General features: G+C 53.8%; 1 long non-coding RNA gene across 1 annotated transcript; it reads right to left on the bottom strand.

Annotated features, from left to right (window-relative positions):
• Nucleotides 1-10,552: 10,552 nt before the first annotated feature.
• LOC311624108 lies at nucleotides 10,553-13,950 on the bottom strand. The gene is made up of 3 exons (XR_014795254.1): nucleotides 13,724-13,950; nucleotides 13,015-13,185; nucleotides 10,553-11,603 (listed from the first exon to the last, which is right to left on the bottom strand). It is a non-coding gene; the product is annotated as an uncharacterized lncRNA (long non-coding RNA).
• Between the last annotated feature and the right edge of the window lie 1,437 nt (nucleotides 13,951-15,387).

Here is a 15,387-nt window from a genome sequence, read left to right as displayed (position 1 = left end):
AGACGGTGGGTTTGGTTCTCCCACTTCAGATGATGAAGCTGGGGTTGGGAGAGGAGAGGCTGGCGGATGAGGGCAGCCCGCTGAATGCAGGCCTGATGGCCAATGCTTAACGAGAGCCATCTGAGGGGCTGGAGCAGGGCTGGAGGCCTGGGCTGTGGCGGGCACTGACTGTTTAGCTGCAGCATCGCAGGAAGGCCCAGGGTACCAGGGGCAGGTCTGGGTAACAGGAGAGCATCCATATCTATGGGCAGGAATTACTTACCAACTAGTGCAGTTTATTTACAACTGGTGCCAGTACACAGCATTCAGGATTCCTGGGTTGAAAGCAACAGAAGCTATTTCTGCTAATTTAAGCAGCAAAGGGTGTCTTCCTCTGGGCTGCTGTAACATACACTGAGTGGCCAGATTAGTATGATCTCTGAACGCATGATAATCTGGCCACTCGGTTTATTTGTATCTCAGATGGGTACCAAAAATATTCTAGACTTTTGCTGGAGATCAACTTCCTATTTGTCCTAAGCTTTCTATCAGCCAGTGCAAAGGGGATAACTGATCAGGTGCACGATTTATAGAATCTTTGATATTAAGTGAATGAGGTACTCAAGAGAAGTACACCAAGTGGCCAGATTATGATGTGTTCAGAGACCATAATAACCTGGCCACTCAGTGTATATAACAATTGGCTGTGTGGCAACAAACATTTATTGCTCCCTGTTCCGGAGGCCGGAAGTCTGAGGTCACAGTGCCAACACAGTCAGGTTCTGGTGAGGACTCTTTTCCAGCCCAATCAAGACCATGTGCAGTGGGGGCTGAGTGGTGCTCCAAAGAAATATTCAGGTGCTCTTACCAGGAACAGGGGCAATGGCAGCTGAATAGATGAAAGCAACAGATTCCTGCTGCCAGCGGAGTGAGAGCAATCAGAGAATGTTCTTGCTAAGCATGCCCATCATTGAGCAAGTGGGAGTACATGGGCCCAGAGAGGTTGAGAGACTTACCTGTGATCACACAGCGGGGTATTATCACCCAAAATTATCTGGGGTTGCTCATTGGGTGATCTTTTCTTCTCCAACTATTGACTTTCTAAGAAAACTTTGCTTCAGTAGATGTTGGCTAATTTCCTTTTTTTTTTTAAATTCATATGAACACATATGGTGTGCCAGTTGCTATATTGTTGTGCTGGTGACAAGGTCTCCCTTCCCACCAGCCACAGCAGCTCAGGAGCTCTGGGGACGAGGCCCCATTTTCACTTTCTTGGTGAATTTCCTATCCTGGTACTGTTGCCAAAGCCTGATGTCAAAGCTGTGATTTCAAAGGTTCACTGACATTGCTTTCAAGCTCTGTCATTCAAACAAGACTTGTCAATCAAACCAAGAATCTGTTTTTCCTCCCATGTTGTGGCTATATTTTTGCAGCTAAGTGGGCTTCCTCTTTCTTTTTTTATGACTACCAGCTCTTCCAGCTCATCTGCATATTCCTTAAATGTCAACTACATTGAAGGGAGACACTACATCCATTTTCAGCACAAGCCACCAGCACTGCGTCGTCATTGTCATCACCATCATCATCGCCACTCTGATTTCTATTTTTAGAGTCTCCTCACATGTATTATCTCACTTGACCCGCACAGTGAACCTGAGACAGCAGCAGAGCAGGAAAATGGGGAAGTGGCGAGTGAGTAGGGTGGGGCTCAGGCTGGGCCCAACAGTGGCTCCTGCAGAATCAAGTCTCACCTGCCCTGAGGTATTCGGATGCTCCTGTAGAGGTTCTGAATTTTTAAACCACCACTTCAGGAGTGCAAGAAATGTATACTTCTTCCCCACAATTGAACTTAACCTCCCATTCTGTCCAACGGTAGAAATCTTACCTGTCAAAGGAGTCATTTCCAGGATTTTTTTTCTCAGTTGTTTCAGGTTTAAACTCAGCGGCTTCAGGATCCCCTCGCCCCCCACCCCAGGGCACCAGGGGCCTGAGCTGGGTTAACGGGCGGCAGGAGGACACCTGCTTCTCCAGCCCCAGCAGGTCTGAGTCCCCACTGGTCTTCAGATGGATCAACACCAGCCTTGTCCTACCACGAGCTTTTCTCTGCCCCTGACCCACTCGCTGTCACTTCTTTGCTCTCCTCAAGAACTTGGGACACTTGAGGGTGTCCCCTGAGCCCTCTGGGACCACAGGCGGCAGAAGCTCAGGGGTCCTCTCCTGCCGCCATGCTGGTGGGCAGGGAGTCTGCAGGCCCCTTGGGCCACTTCCGATCATGTCCACAGCTTGTCAGGTAGTGTAGCTCTCTCCCTCACCGCCAGGTCTACATGGAGAAAGGGAAGGGGAGGGAGGCTTCCTTTAAATGCCAATGTTTTGGCGCCCCGCCACCTTGCCCACTTAGCCTATGGAGTCATGTCATTTTAAAGGCACACTCAGCCCATCACCTGAACCTTAGAAGGCTTGTTTTTCCTTCTGTTGAAATGGACTGCCTCTCAAATGATCGTTGTTCTTCCTAAAGACTGTCTAGGCTTGAATATTGCTTGTATTTGTGACGCATTGTTGTTTGGACAAAGGTATTGGCTCTTGCCGTCGAGGTGTGACATGCACTGGGACTTAAATTCTGCACCTGAGTCGTTCAATATTTCCTCTCGACCTCGTGGTGGTGACTGTGTAACCTCCACTAGAGGCAGAAGGTGTAGTTAGTGTACGCCCCAAACATCAGGGAAGGGTAATGTCCCCAGGAAAAGGGACTTATTAGAAACTTGAGGCCCAGTGCATGAATTTGTGCACAGGTGGGGTCCAGCCTGTCCACCCCAATCAGGGCTGATGCGGGGAGGGCATGCAGGAGGTGGGCCAGCTGGCTCCACCTGCTGGTCAAACTCCCAGTCTAGGGGGAAATTTGCATATTAGCCTTTTATTATATAGGATGATAAATCACAGATATTAACAGCAATACATCACCTGCCTATAGTAATGATGCTGAGAAAAAGGTTCATTGGCATTTCATCTTATTGTGAAATAAAATACAATTCCAGAGAAGGCTGTTCCTGTGGGTGAACCTTAGGAGGTTGTATGAGCTTTGAGAAGCCCCCAGTATTCCATCTCATGTTGAAATTAATGATGGGACCAGCGGATGGATAATCGCCATGTCACTGCGCCCACGCCTGTGAAGTGGTTTCTGTAGGCACGTGACCTAGCAGAGGTGGGCCTGTTATTGCTGCTCTGCGGGTGGGTTGAAGGGACTGGATCAGGCCCCCCAGAGAGGAGCAGCAGAGTCCAGCTGGCTCTGTGGAGCTACCCTGGCCCCTGCCTTGGATGTCTCCTTCCTCGAAGGCCCCAGAAGCATGGCGCCCAGGACCCTTTTCCAATCTCTCCGTCACTACAGAGATGCACTTGCACTCCCTTCACAGCCACTGCTCAAAGCAGCACTTTCAAGGTGCAAATGCCACCCACGGCAGTGTGAATTTAGCGCCACTTTTTAATAAAATCTTCTCAGAAAAGGAAAGTGAGGACTGTGGAAGCCTGGGCTCTGACCTCCACGCCCAGCCTCACACCTTCCTCCCGGGGGCTGGCTCTGGCCAGAGGGCTGAGGAGAGACTTGAACAATGAAAAACGAGGAACTGGCCATGCAACTGCCAGGCCATGTTTTCAGGACACAAGAGGGTCTCCAGAGGAGTGAGCTTCAGTACATTGGGGAGTTTGTGGAAAGTGCCAATGCCCGGGCCTCCCCCCACAGCTTTTGATTCCATAGCTCTGGGGTGGTTGGAGGGGTCAGGCTTTTCCCAAGCTCCCCACGGACACTCGGTGCAGGGAGTCTGCAGGCCCCTCCCTGTGAAATTCTACATCAAACCTTCCATCCTGCTGGGAACGGCATGGAGGCCCAGCTGATGGTGGACTCTGGACTTTGAATGAGCTTCAAAGCAGCTTGGTATAGTGGGGCTCAGGAGACCTGGGTCAAGTTCAGACTTCATCCTAAGCAAGTCTGCGTAGCTTCTCTGAGCCTCTGTTTTATTCTCGGAAAACAGGCAATGTGTGTGTGCCTGAATTGAACAAAGTCACTGGAGAGATTTCACCTCCATCACTGTGGCTGGAACAGAGGGGGACAGATTAGGCTTCAGGACTGGGTGGGGCCTTGTCAGCCTCCAGAAGTCTGAACTTCTGATTTGGACAAAGGACCAATGGGAATGGAGGTAGGAAGACAGGACAACAAGAGACAGATACAAGAGAGTAGGCAAGGAAGGGCAGTGAACTGACCTGAACAGGACACCATCGATAGAAAGGAGTAGGCTGGAGAGGTAAGGAAGAGGATGAAAGGAAGGTCTTAGAGACTGATCCAAGTAAATAAATATTCTCCCCACCCCCAACTCCATCTTAATACCCAGAGTAATACCTGGCACATGGAGACACTCAAAAATAACTGTTGGATGAATGAACAATTGAATGAATTATCTTGGTTCTAGACCCCGTCTGGCTATGAAGAACAGATGAGATCTTCACATGAAAGGATTGGAAACTTGTGTAAATTTAGAAAGTGGTTCGGCAACTGAAAGAGTCCCAAAATAGCAATGACTGCAGCCGACTAGTAACCAAACGATATCTTACTCTCTCATGCGACCGTCTGCACAACCATATGGGGCCCGTGGGCCAGCTTCACCATTGCCTGAAACCCAGGCTTAGTTCTCTTTTTCCTTCCCCCTTCTTCCTGTTGTTATTGTTGTTCCTTCTCCCATATGTGGTTTCTACACCATGGCCCCATCTAGCTGCTCCTGCTCCTGCCACCACATCTGCATCCCAGCCGTCTTCCTTTTACTGTGTGCCAGGCACCGGCAAAGGAGAAAGAGTGTGAACTTCCTATGAGGACATGATCCAAAAGTTGTACACATCCCTTCTAGTCACATACTATAGGCCAATACTCAGGTGTATTACCACCCCCAGCTACAACAGGCTGGGAACTGCATTCTTATTCCAGCAGTCACATCCCCAGCTGAAACATGAGGGCTCTATCTACACACAGAGAGGAGAACAAAGAAGAGGTGGATCTTAATGGGGTGGAGGTAGCGTGAGGAGGGCATCAGGCGTTCCAGGAGGCAGGACCAGTGAAGGGCCTCAGGGACTTAGCAGCAAGAGGGACCAACCGCTCCCAGGAGGAGCCGCAGGCAGGAGAGAGGGGAGCAAACAGAAACGTCCTGGCTCGGGCTTCCATGCGCTTCCCTTGCAAAGTGCCCTGTTCTGTTGGGTGCAGGCACAGGCCCTTGTAACTTCTTCCTCATTCTCTCCAAAACCTGCCCTCGCCCCATCTTGACCCCCACCCATCAGAGGAAGGGACTTGCTGAAGGGAGGGGTGAAGGACTCCCTAGAATCCTTGCCCTGAGAGAAGGTATGGACCAGCTGAGGTCGAGAAGGTGCAAATTTAACCAAGCCCAGGGTGGTGACCCCCGCCGTTAGCAGCCAGGCAGGTGCAGCCAGGAGCAAGGGAAAAGGGAGCAGGCCGCACGGTCAGCGGGACAGCTGCTCCCGGCTCCCGGAGGCTTTGCCGGTCTGGCTGGGTGTGAGGCCAAGTGCACAGCCCAGGTTCCAAAGAGCTTCGTTGGTTAAACGTGCCCCCCCTTACCCCCTGAGAAAGTGGACGACACTATCAATTCTGCAGATTCTAGAAAGTAATGGATAATGTTTCCATGCTAATGAAGCCATGTAACTTGGGGTCCTGCTTATTTTATTTTTGTGGCACAGTCCACAGTAATTTAGAGCATCATGAGGTCTGCAGGGGACATTTTCGTTACTTTTTCCTAAAGTTTAGAGAGAAATTAAATATGGCAGCAGGGATTGCCAATTTGGGCATTGGAGGCAGCTGTTGTGGAGCGTGCCGGGTTGTTTTGCTAGCAAACGTGACGCTCAGTGGAGAGAAGGCTTCTGTTTTCTGTCTGCCCTGAAGCCCCACCCACCCAGCCTGGCTCCCAGCACCTGGACGTGACTAGAACCCTTCAACAGCAGGGAACAGAGGACAACAGGGTGCCATCTCGACTTTTATGTTCATGCCAACAACTTTGGGCAGGCCACTTGGGCTCCTGGGGCCTCAGTTTCCTAATCTGCAAAATGGAAGTAACCATAGTTCCTAAGGCTGTGGTTCAAGGAGACAGTGAGAGCAAGTGTGGGGCACTGCTGTGTTTGGTGCTGCTTGTGCTGATGATGCTGTCTCCTTTCAGGCTGCCTTGGGGCGGACAGCGGCCTCTCTCAGTGCCCTCTGCACTCCCCGCCAGGGTCCAGGACACCTCAGGCCCTTAGTCATTGTTTGTGGCTTTCGTAGGACGTGACTTACCTCACGGGCCCTGGAGTCTCCTTGAAAAGTGAGACGCGTGGCTGTGAATGTAAATAAGCAGTGAGACAAGCTGTGAGCAGTCTCAGAGCTGGTTCTCAGGCAGCAGTGTTGGCACAGCCAGGCCGCCTCCTTGAGGAGACCTTACAAGTGCTGTTTTGAATGAGCAGGGCAAACAGCAGATGACAGACCCACTCATAGGCCAATGACTTTAGAGAAGATTCACCGAGAGGCTGGGAGTGTCTGTTTTTCTTCTTAAAAAATAAGCTGGCCATGGCGGTGCGGCTCAGAGTTGAGCATAGTCCCTGCAGCAGGAGGTCACCTGTTCCATTCCCGGTCAGGGCGCATGCCCAGATCGCAGGCTCAATCCCCAGTAGGGGTCATGCAGGAGGCAGCCGATCAATGATTCTCGCTCCATCTCCCTTCTTCTCTCTGAAATCAATAAATACTTTTTTCTTTTTTCTTTTTTTTAAGTAACTGGAATTGTATTGAAAGTAGAAGACAGGCCTTGAGCAGTGTTTCATTAGGACACTTTTGGTTCAAAAGGGACATAAGATTGGTTGCAAAATAGCATAAGCAGAAAGAATGAGAAAGAGAGAGAGGGAGAGAGAGAGAAAAGATTTATAGGTTGGTGTAAGAAAAACCTAGGGGTGCATCTGTCTTCAGGCACAAAAGTGGGCGTGAAACCTCAGCCTCTGGCCATGGCGCAGGCCCGCTTTCTCTGTGCTGGCTTCAGTCTTGCTCTGCCCGGGAACAAGATGGTGACAGCAGCTGCCACCCGCACACCCTCTCCGCTCACAGCAAGTGGGAAAGAGCTGGGCTTCCTGCCACTCCATTGGCCCGAGTGCCCGTTCCAGAACTGCTGCCGTGGCCACGGGGGTGCTGTGCTTTGATTCGTTCAGGCTTCAGGCGCAGGCTTCACCCTCCAGTGCAGCCCCATTGCCAGGCCCTGTGACACCGGGCCCCTGTTGCCAGAGAAGGGTGAGGGCTGATGGGACAAAAGCAAGAGCTATCGGCCATGTCACGTGGTTGTACATGCCAATGGCAGTGACAACAAATGGGTTTGCCTGTTCTCACAGCACACATTCTGAGGGCCTGCCACTCGCCAGACCCTGTGCCAGGGATATAGGGGCAAATGGGAGCCCAGGCCTGGCTCTGAGGCTGACAGCCGGAAGAAGGTGGGAGTTTTATTCCTGTTTGACTTGGGATGAGAAGGAGGCGCCGAGCTGGACATGCCTCTGGGTCCCCCCAGTCCCTCACCCCTTATCTTCCCATTCACTGGACGGGGAGCTGGAGGGACGCCCAGGGAGCTCGGAAGGACCCAGGGCTGATGGAGCCTTGGTCTGCTCCTGAGTGGGGCACGTGGCTTCAATGACAGGAGAAATGTAGAAAGTGAGAGAAAGCAAGCTCTCTAGGCAACGCCTTTTATAAAGGCAGAGCTTCTCCCTGTTCCTCTGCAGCCCTGGAGGTTGAATAAACATTTTTTTGCACTTTTATTATTTATTTTTAGAGAGAGCAGAAGAGAGAGAGAGAGAGAGAGAGAGAGAGAGAGAGAGAGAGAGAGAGAGAGAGAGATGGGAGAGTGAAACATCTATCAGCTGCCTCCTGCACACTCCCTACCAGGAGCGAGCCCACAACCTGGGCATGTGCCCTGATATCATGCCCTGACAGGGAATAGAACTGGCAACCTTTTGGTGCCTGGGATGGCATCCAACTAACTGAGCCACATGGACCAGGCCTCTTGCAGGTTTTGTATTTTGTTTTTTTGTTTGTTTGTTTTTTTAAAATATATTTTTATTGAGTTTTTACAGAGAGGAAGGGAGAAGGATAGAGAGCTAAAAACATCGATGAGAGAGAAACATCGACCAGCTGCCTCCTGCACACCCCCCACTGGGCATGTGCCCGCAACCAAGGTACATGACCTTGACCAGAATCAAACCCGGGACCCTTCAGTCCGCAGGCCGACGCTCTATCCACTGAGCCAACCGGTCTTGGCTGTTTGTTTTTTGTAATTTCTTGCAGTTCCTCGCGCCTCCCCTCTCCCCCCTCCCCCCACTTCACTATACTTCTAAGACTTGGCCCCAGACTTGAATGTTGACTTACTGGTATAGTTTATTTTAATCACTCTGCCACGTGAAGCCCAGTGCCTGGCACATAGTAGGTCCCCAGCACACAGTTGGTTTCCCAGCATTCCATAAACGCATCATGCACCACCAGTCCTCCAGAAGAGGTGGTCACTATCCTTACACTAGTAACCTTCTTGCTGGAGTCAGGGCTGGAAAGGAGAGAAATGATGACAGACTTAATGATAGTGATCCCCTGCTGAGCACCTACTATGTGTTAGACTCTGTGCCAGCACTTGACAGGTTCTTTCAAATCCCCGCCAACCCTTCAATGTGGGGATTATTATCCCCATTTTCTCAAGAGACAGCTGAGAGGTAGAGATGGTGAATAATGAGCTATTTCCTTTAGAGCAGGCATTGGCAAAGCACAGCCCATGGGTCAAATCTGGCCCACCACCTGCTGCTGTAAATAAAGTTTTATTGGCACACAGCCACAGCTATTCATTTACATAATGTCTACATCTTTGTGTTGCAAAGGCAGAGTCCTGTAATTGCGACAGAGACCATATGGCCTGCAAAGCCTGAAATATTTACTATCTGGCCCTCTCCTGAAAAAGTCTGGCTGGTTTGGAGGAAACATTTGCATACTTTCCCTTTGCCAGGCTGGAGGTCGGACCAGGGAGGAGGTGAGACTTGGGCTGGCCAAGGCGCGGGTTTGAACAGGGAAAGGACAGGACTGGCTTTGTGTTTCAGGACAACCAGTGTGGCTGCTGAGGGGGAGATTGCTACAGCAGGGAGCCTGGTGGCAGGGAACCAGATAGGGGTCTGTCAAAATAACCCCAGTACGAGAAGACGGGGCTGGACAGTCCGTGGGGTGAGCAATTGCGGAGGCAGAATCCGCAGGCGTCCTCAACCGATGATCTGGGCTGAGGAGGGAGAAGGCAGTCAGAAAAATGGTTAAATTGCGGGGGCGGGGGTTAGAGGCATCATTCGCTGAGCTGAGGGAGAAAGCCCAGCTGAAGGGGCCGGAGCAGCTGGCGTGGGAGCAGGGGCTTTTGGGAGGTGTTGCGTTTGAGGTGTCTGTCACCTGTCTCAGCCCACATCTCCATCTGGAGGTTGGCCCTGTGGGTGTGGAGCTCAGGGGGAGGGGCAGGTGTGAGCTGGAAGAGGAGACTTAGGAGTCCAGCACAGAGATGCCCATGGCATAAAGAGTGAGCTGGACAGTGGGCTGAGTTGTGGAAAACCCATATTCTTGCAGCTCCAGCACCGTGTTCTCCCTGTGTCCCCTCGAGACTTCTCTGTGCACCCGGTGAAGCTGCAGGCAGAGAGGGGAACCCAGAGCCCAGCACCCAGAAAAACCCAGCCATCCCTGGGACAACCCAGGCCTCAAGCAGGAGGAACCTCCTCCCAGAGCCAGAGATCCGTGAGCGCTAGAGGCTGTCACTCTTCTTGTGAAGGTGACACCTGCCAGGCTGATGAGGCTCATGGGTGCCTTGCACCCTACGCTGGGCGTTTGCTCTGGAGCCTGGCCCCGGGAGCTGGGCTGCCCCCCGCAGGGCGGTTTCTCTGAAGCTGTTTTCTCCCGTGGGCTCTGGTGAGCACAGGAGAGAGTGGGACCAGGCCCAGCTGGCCTCCGGGTACCAATTCGAGCGCCCAGCATCCAGGAGGCCTGCCTGGGGTGGGCCTGGGGATGGAGGGCAACCAACAGGCCGGCCTGTTTTGCACTTTAAAGAAGCAGAGGGAGGCTTTTCCTGCACAGATACGCCTCATACCTCACATTTACTTTTGGCCTTGAGAGCGTTCATGGCTGCCCGGCACCTAAAGAGGAGTGAGGGGAGCAGGGCCCTCGAAGGCCGCTGGCCAGCTCAGTGCACGCCTCCCCCTCTCTGAGACAGTGCGGTTTCTTCGCCAAAGCTTTGGCTGGCTCTGGGTGGATCCTGGTTTATCTGCCCTCCGGTTCTGTCTGCCTCTGCCCCTTTCTGGTGGAGAACATTGGCTCCTGTCTGCCCTGAGGAGTGTGGGGAGGGTGGCGCTTGGACCGCCGGGGAGGGGTGCCCCTCTCTCCATGGCTGGCACTCTCTGTCCTCCTGTCCCCCTGCCTACCTCCTGACATGTCTCAACTAGCCAGCTATGGATTCGTGCTTATCTCAGGAGCAGAACAATTTTGGGGGCAAGTGACAAATTCACATCCAACTCACTTAAGCATAAAAGGGAATTTATTGGCTGGAGTCACTGAACCTTTCAGGAGTGGGGTCTGTGTCAGGCAAAGCTGGATCCAGGTGCGCAAATGATATCATCAGAAATCTGTCTTTCTCTACCTCTGGGCTCTGTGCCCTCTGTGCTGGTTTTATTCTCAGACAGGCTGTCCCCAGGCCGTGGGAAGAAGGCTGTCAGCTCCAGCAGCTGTGGCTTTACGCTTACCTAGCCTGACATCCCCAACAGAAGCAGTGCCTTTTGCCAATTAACCTGCAGCAAAAGTCCTGGGACTCAAGGTCATTAGCCCCAGCTGGAGTCATGTGACCATTCCTAACCAATCACTGTGGCCAGGGAAATTCTGCATTCTTATTGCCCAGGCCTGGGTCCTGTGCCCAGCCGTGGAGCTGGGGAAGGGGTGGGCTCCATCTGAGCTGCGGGGGCTGAGGGTGCGGGAAGGGCGGTTTTCCAGAGGCAGCATTGGGAACAGTGTGCGGGAGGCAGGCAGAAATAACATGAATGATATGCTCCATCCTGCTGAGAACAGGGACGTGGGAACGTTATCTGTGAACCGGACTGGCTGTCAAGACACAAAGGAAGGGAGTGCTAATGCACTGGAGTCCAGTGGGGGGTCGAGGGTGAGGGAAATGGGGGGCAGGTGGTGAAGGGAACCAAGACCCAAGTGTGTGGGGAAAGGAGGCTCCAGAAGCGGGTGGGGAGATGGGTCTCCAGCCTCCTCCTCCCCCTCTCACCTTCTTCCCCTCCCTCTTTTCTTTCTTCCTGTCTTTGTCCTCCTCCCTCCCCAAACATCCCCGGGCCTGTTCTGTGCCGGCCACTTGGCACTAGGAATTCGGAGAAGAACACGATGGAAGTATCCTCTCCCTTTAGTGCTCACGTTCTGTGGGAGAGAGATGGTAAACACATAAATGGGATCGTTTTCAAGAGATGAGCTAGAAAGCAACGGAAGTGTGGGCTACCGCTTTTCCCAGGTGGTCAGGGCGGACTTCACTGAGGAGGTGACGTTTTGGCAGAAATGGAACGATGAACAGGAGCCAGCCCTGGAAAGAGGGGGTGAGGAGGGAGGGGCCGTGAGCACCGAGGCCCTGAGGTAGCAAGAGCCCTGGGTTACTCAAGAAACAGGCAACAGCCACGTGGGTGGAGTCTGGCGATGGAGAACGTGCTAGAGGTGATGGCGGGGCTGGGCAGGAGCAGAGGGGCAGGACGGGTGAGGAGTTTGGATCTCAGGGCCATTGTATGGGGACTGAGCATCGCTGCTTCCTGGTCTCCATGACAACGGAGACACCTGTGGCCTAGCTTCCAGGAGGAGAAGGAGGCGAAGGAGAAGGAGAAGGAGAAGGAGAAGGAGAAGGAAGAAGGACCAATGTCCTTCAGTGCCACCTCTGTACCAGCTGCAGTGTCTGTGTCCCTGAATCTCCAGAGTGACCCAGTGGAAGGTACGATCCCATTTCATGGATGAGGAAACTGAGGCTCCGAGAGGTCCCTGGCCTAATGTCTCTGACCAGCCCGTAGTAGAGATCCGGTTAGAACGCGGGTCCTTTTAACCTCTATCCCCCCTCTCCTCCCCAGACCGGCCTCTCTCCAGGCTGCATTGGCGCGAGGCAGCGGTCCAGGTGATTCATCACTTTTCCTCTACCGCCCGCACTTCCTCTCTTAATTCCCACACTTCGGCGCTGAGGCAGGGTGGCATTTAAATTTGCCAGGAACAGATGGGGGTGGGGGTGGAGGCAGCACCGGCCCGGCGGAGCGTGAAGCTGGAGGCTAACCCCCACCTGCCCGCTGAGGCTGGCAGGACCCCCTGGACCAGATGCTCCCCAGGACCACGTGCTGCTAGAAGATGTTGGGGTGCGTGTGCCAGCGCCCCCCTCCCTCCCCGGCGCCTGAAATGGTTTTGGAGCAGGAGAGAAGCGACATCAGGAAGTGTTCCTGTGCTTCCTGCCTCCCTTCCTCATCCGGGAAAGCGGCCGCTGTCTCCAGAGGAGCAGGCTGGCTTCCCCTGCCCCGCGGGCTCAGGGCAGTGCGTCTTCACAGCGTGCACGCCGCACCTTTGAATTCCGAGAGCATCCTAGCCGGACCCATGAGTGGAAGATTGTCATCCTACTCGACCCCTGTGTCCTGCGTCACGGGGGCGTTCAGGGCCCCCTCACGAGAACCCGGAATTCTGGGATTGGACATGGGAGCCCCACCCTGGGCTGAGGCTTGGGAAGTTGGCTGTGGGAGAAAGGGTTCCTAGGCCACCGAGACGTTTGGTAGTAGGTGTCTGCCCAGTCCCCTCTGGAAATAGGATCTTAATTGCCCTGGGGCTCTGCTGCTGCCACCGTCCTGGGCTCCTGCATGTTGAGTGAGGGTGAAATCTGCCCCAGCTGCCCCCCCCCCCCCCCGCCCCTCACATTTTGAGGAGCGGCCCTGTTACCCAGGTCCGGCCAGAGGACATGATCTCTCCTCACCTACCTGGACGATGCAGACATGAACAGGAAGCCCAAGCCAGGCCAGCAGGGTTTGGTGTAGAGACCTCCATGGGGAGCACCGGAAAGAAAGAGAAGCGTCCTACTAGGAGCTGGCTGAATGGGTCCGACGGGAGCCAGGAGCTGCTGGTGGCCAGAGTGTCAGGGGGAAAGTCTCCTTGATAATGAAGTCAACACAGAGGAAAACAGAGTTAAAATTGATGGGGAGAGGAGAAGATGGAGTTTTGATGACATCCCTTGAGCTCCTGGATCCAGCCATTCCTGAAGCCGGTTAATTCTGAATGTGATAGTTACGTGAATTAAATTTAGTGTGATGGCCAGCATACCAACTAATACCTGTCGGTATGATCCTGGCTGCAAAAAGCAGCCTGGTCTCAGAATCCTCCCACCCTCACATGTTGCTGCAAAGATATAGCTCCGAGCAAGTAGGGTAGGAGTAAAGCTTCCCACCCATGCAGACCCCACGGGGGCCTCTGCTGAAGGTCAGCTGCTCTCTGGGGTTCCCTGAGAAGGACAGTCAAAGTGTAAACGCAGGGCTACCAGCTGGGACAGAGTTGGAAGCTGGGGGGAGAGAGGAATAGGCCTCTGGGGTCCACAGAGTAAAAGCCTCCCATAGGCCTCCTCCCCCCGCCCCCCTCCCCCTTTACCACAGGGAGCTCCGTCCTCCCAGGTTGCATTGGGCAAGGGGCTCTTACGAGTGCTTTCGTTCTGACTCACTGTGACTCCGCCAGTGCTGACTGAGGACCGTGCCAGGTACCGGGGCCCACACGTGGGCCTGGTTCCTCCATCTTTGTCCCTTAGAGACTGCGTGGCGTGGAGCAGGGTCTCTGTGCTCGGCGGGCTTCCGCGGCCTTGTCTGTAGACCAGGAGAACCAGTATCCCTGCTTCAGAGGGTCGTCAGGGGAACTCCGTGCTCAGCTCTGGGCCTGGCACTCGGGAAGCAGCCGATAAGTGTGTGGCCACATTCCCGTTCCACAGGCGAGAACATCCTGGTCCCCGGGAGGGCGTGGATGGAGGGGGTCCGGTTTTAAAGGGACAGTCACACAAAGGGATCGTTTCTATGTTGTGTAGGAGACGATGAGATGGACATAAGCCACAGGTACAAGCAGCTCCAGGAGCCGGGGAGACGGGTCCATCCCTAGGCGGGATTCAGGAGGAGGTGACCATGGAGCTGAGTTTCGAGGACTGGGGAGAAGCTGGCCCAGAGAATAGCAGGGGCAGATGCTTAGGGACACAGCACGAGCAGGACCTGTGCCCCGAGCTGAGTTCCTAGGCAGTGGGATGTGATGGGATGTGTCAGAGTGTGAGAGATTAGATACAGGAGGAGCAGGCGGGGGGCGGGGGGGGGGGGCATACAGTGGTGAACGTTTGGAGTGGAGCCTGGGCAGGCAGAAGCCCTTGGAGGGCTTTCTAAGGAAGAACTGGAATCATCAGATTGAGTTTTAGGATGTCCGCCCCGTTTGTTAGGCAGGAGGTTAGAGGGGGAGGTCCCGTTCGAGGGAGGGGGTTGCTGGTGGCACCTGGACAGAAGCGAATGGGGTCCAGGAGCGGAGGTGAGGGGCAGGGCCAGCGACGGGAGGGCGGGCGGGGCTCACCGGGATGAGCACCGGGTTCCCTCTGGTCTCCGCTTCCCCCTGACCGTGATTTAAAAACACACTGCACGTGCCTTACCGAGTGACGGGTTGTTTACCAGCCTCTCTGAACGCCAGCGTCATCTCTCCCCAAATTAGCCTCCTCTTGCTCAGCCAATCTGCCACTTCTGGGCATGTTGTGCTTTGATCAACAGTTGTCTTATTTATTTATTTATTTATTTTTCCCCCATCCCTAACATGTACCTCCACGCTTAGTCATAGACCTGATTCTCTACGTTGGTGCCATTGCCCGGGCCAGACAGCCACTGCGGAGGGGCCTTGTCTGTTTCCTCGTCTGGAGAGCCGCGTTACCTATCGTGACAGAACTCATTTCCTCCCATCAAAGTCTCAGCAGCTGAGGGAAGGGCTCAGGAGGATAAGGCAGGTCAATCCCTTACTTAGCCCGGGGTCCAACCCTGAGTGAGCTTTCCTATTGGCTGATGGGAAGAGGAGCCCCACATTCAGCCGGAAGAATCCTTCATATTCAGGTGGACAGTTTACAGGAGCATTTACGTACATTGAATCGCATTTCATCTAGCCTGTGGGCACCGCCACCCCTGTTTCACAGGTGAATTAACTGGCGTTCAGAAAGACCCAGTGGTTGGCTCCAGGCCACACAGATCTGTGAGCAGCAGGGTCAGGGCTAGGGGCCACGCCTCTGACTGCAGGAGCCGGCAGGGAGGATGGGACCAGGGAGGCGCTGGCCCCAGGTGCAGAATGGAGGGGCA

This window comes from Pipistrellus hanaki (assembly GCF_964339955.1).
Source record: "Pipistrellus hanaki genome assembly, chromosome: 6".
Classification (NCBI taxonomy): domain Eukaryota; kingdom Metazoa; phylum Chordata; class Mammalia; order Chiroptera; family Vespertilionidae; genus Pipistrellus; species Pipistrellus hanaki.
The sequence above is the reverse complement of the archived record's forward strand: the minus strand, read 5'-3'. Positions and strand labels throughout refer to the sequence as shown.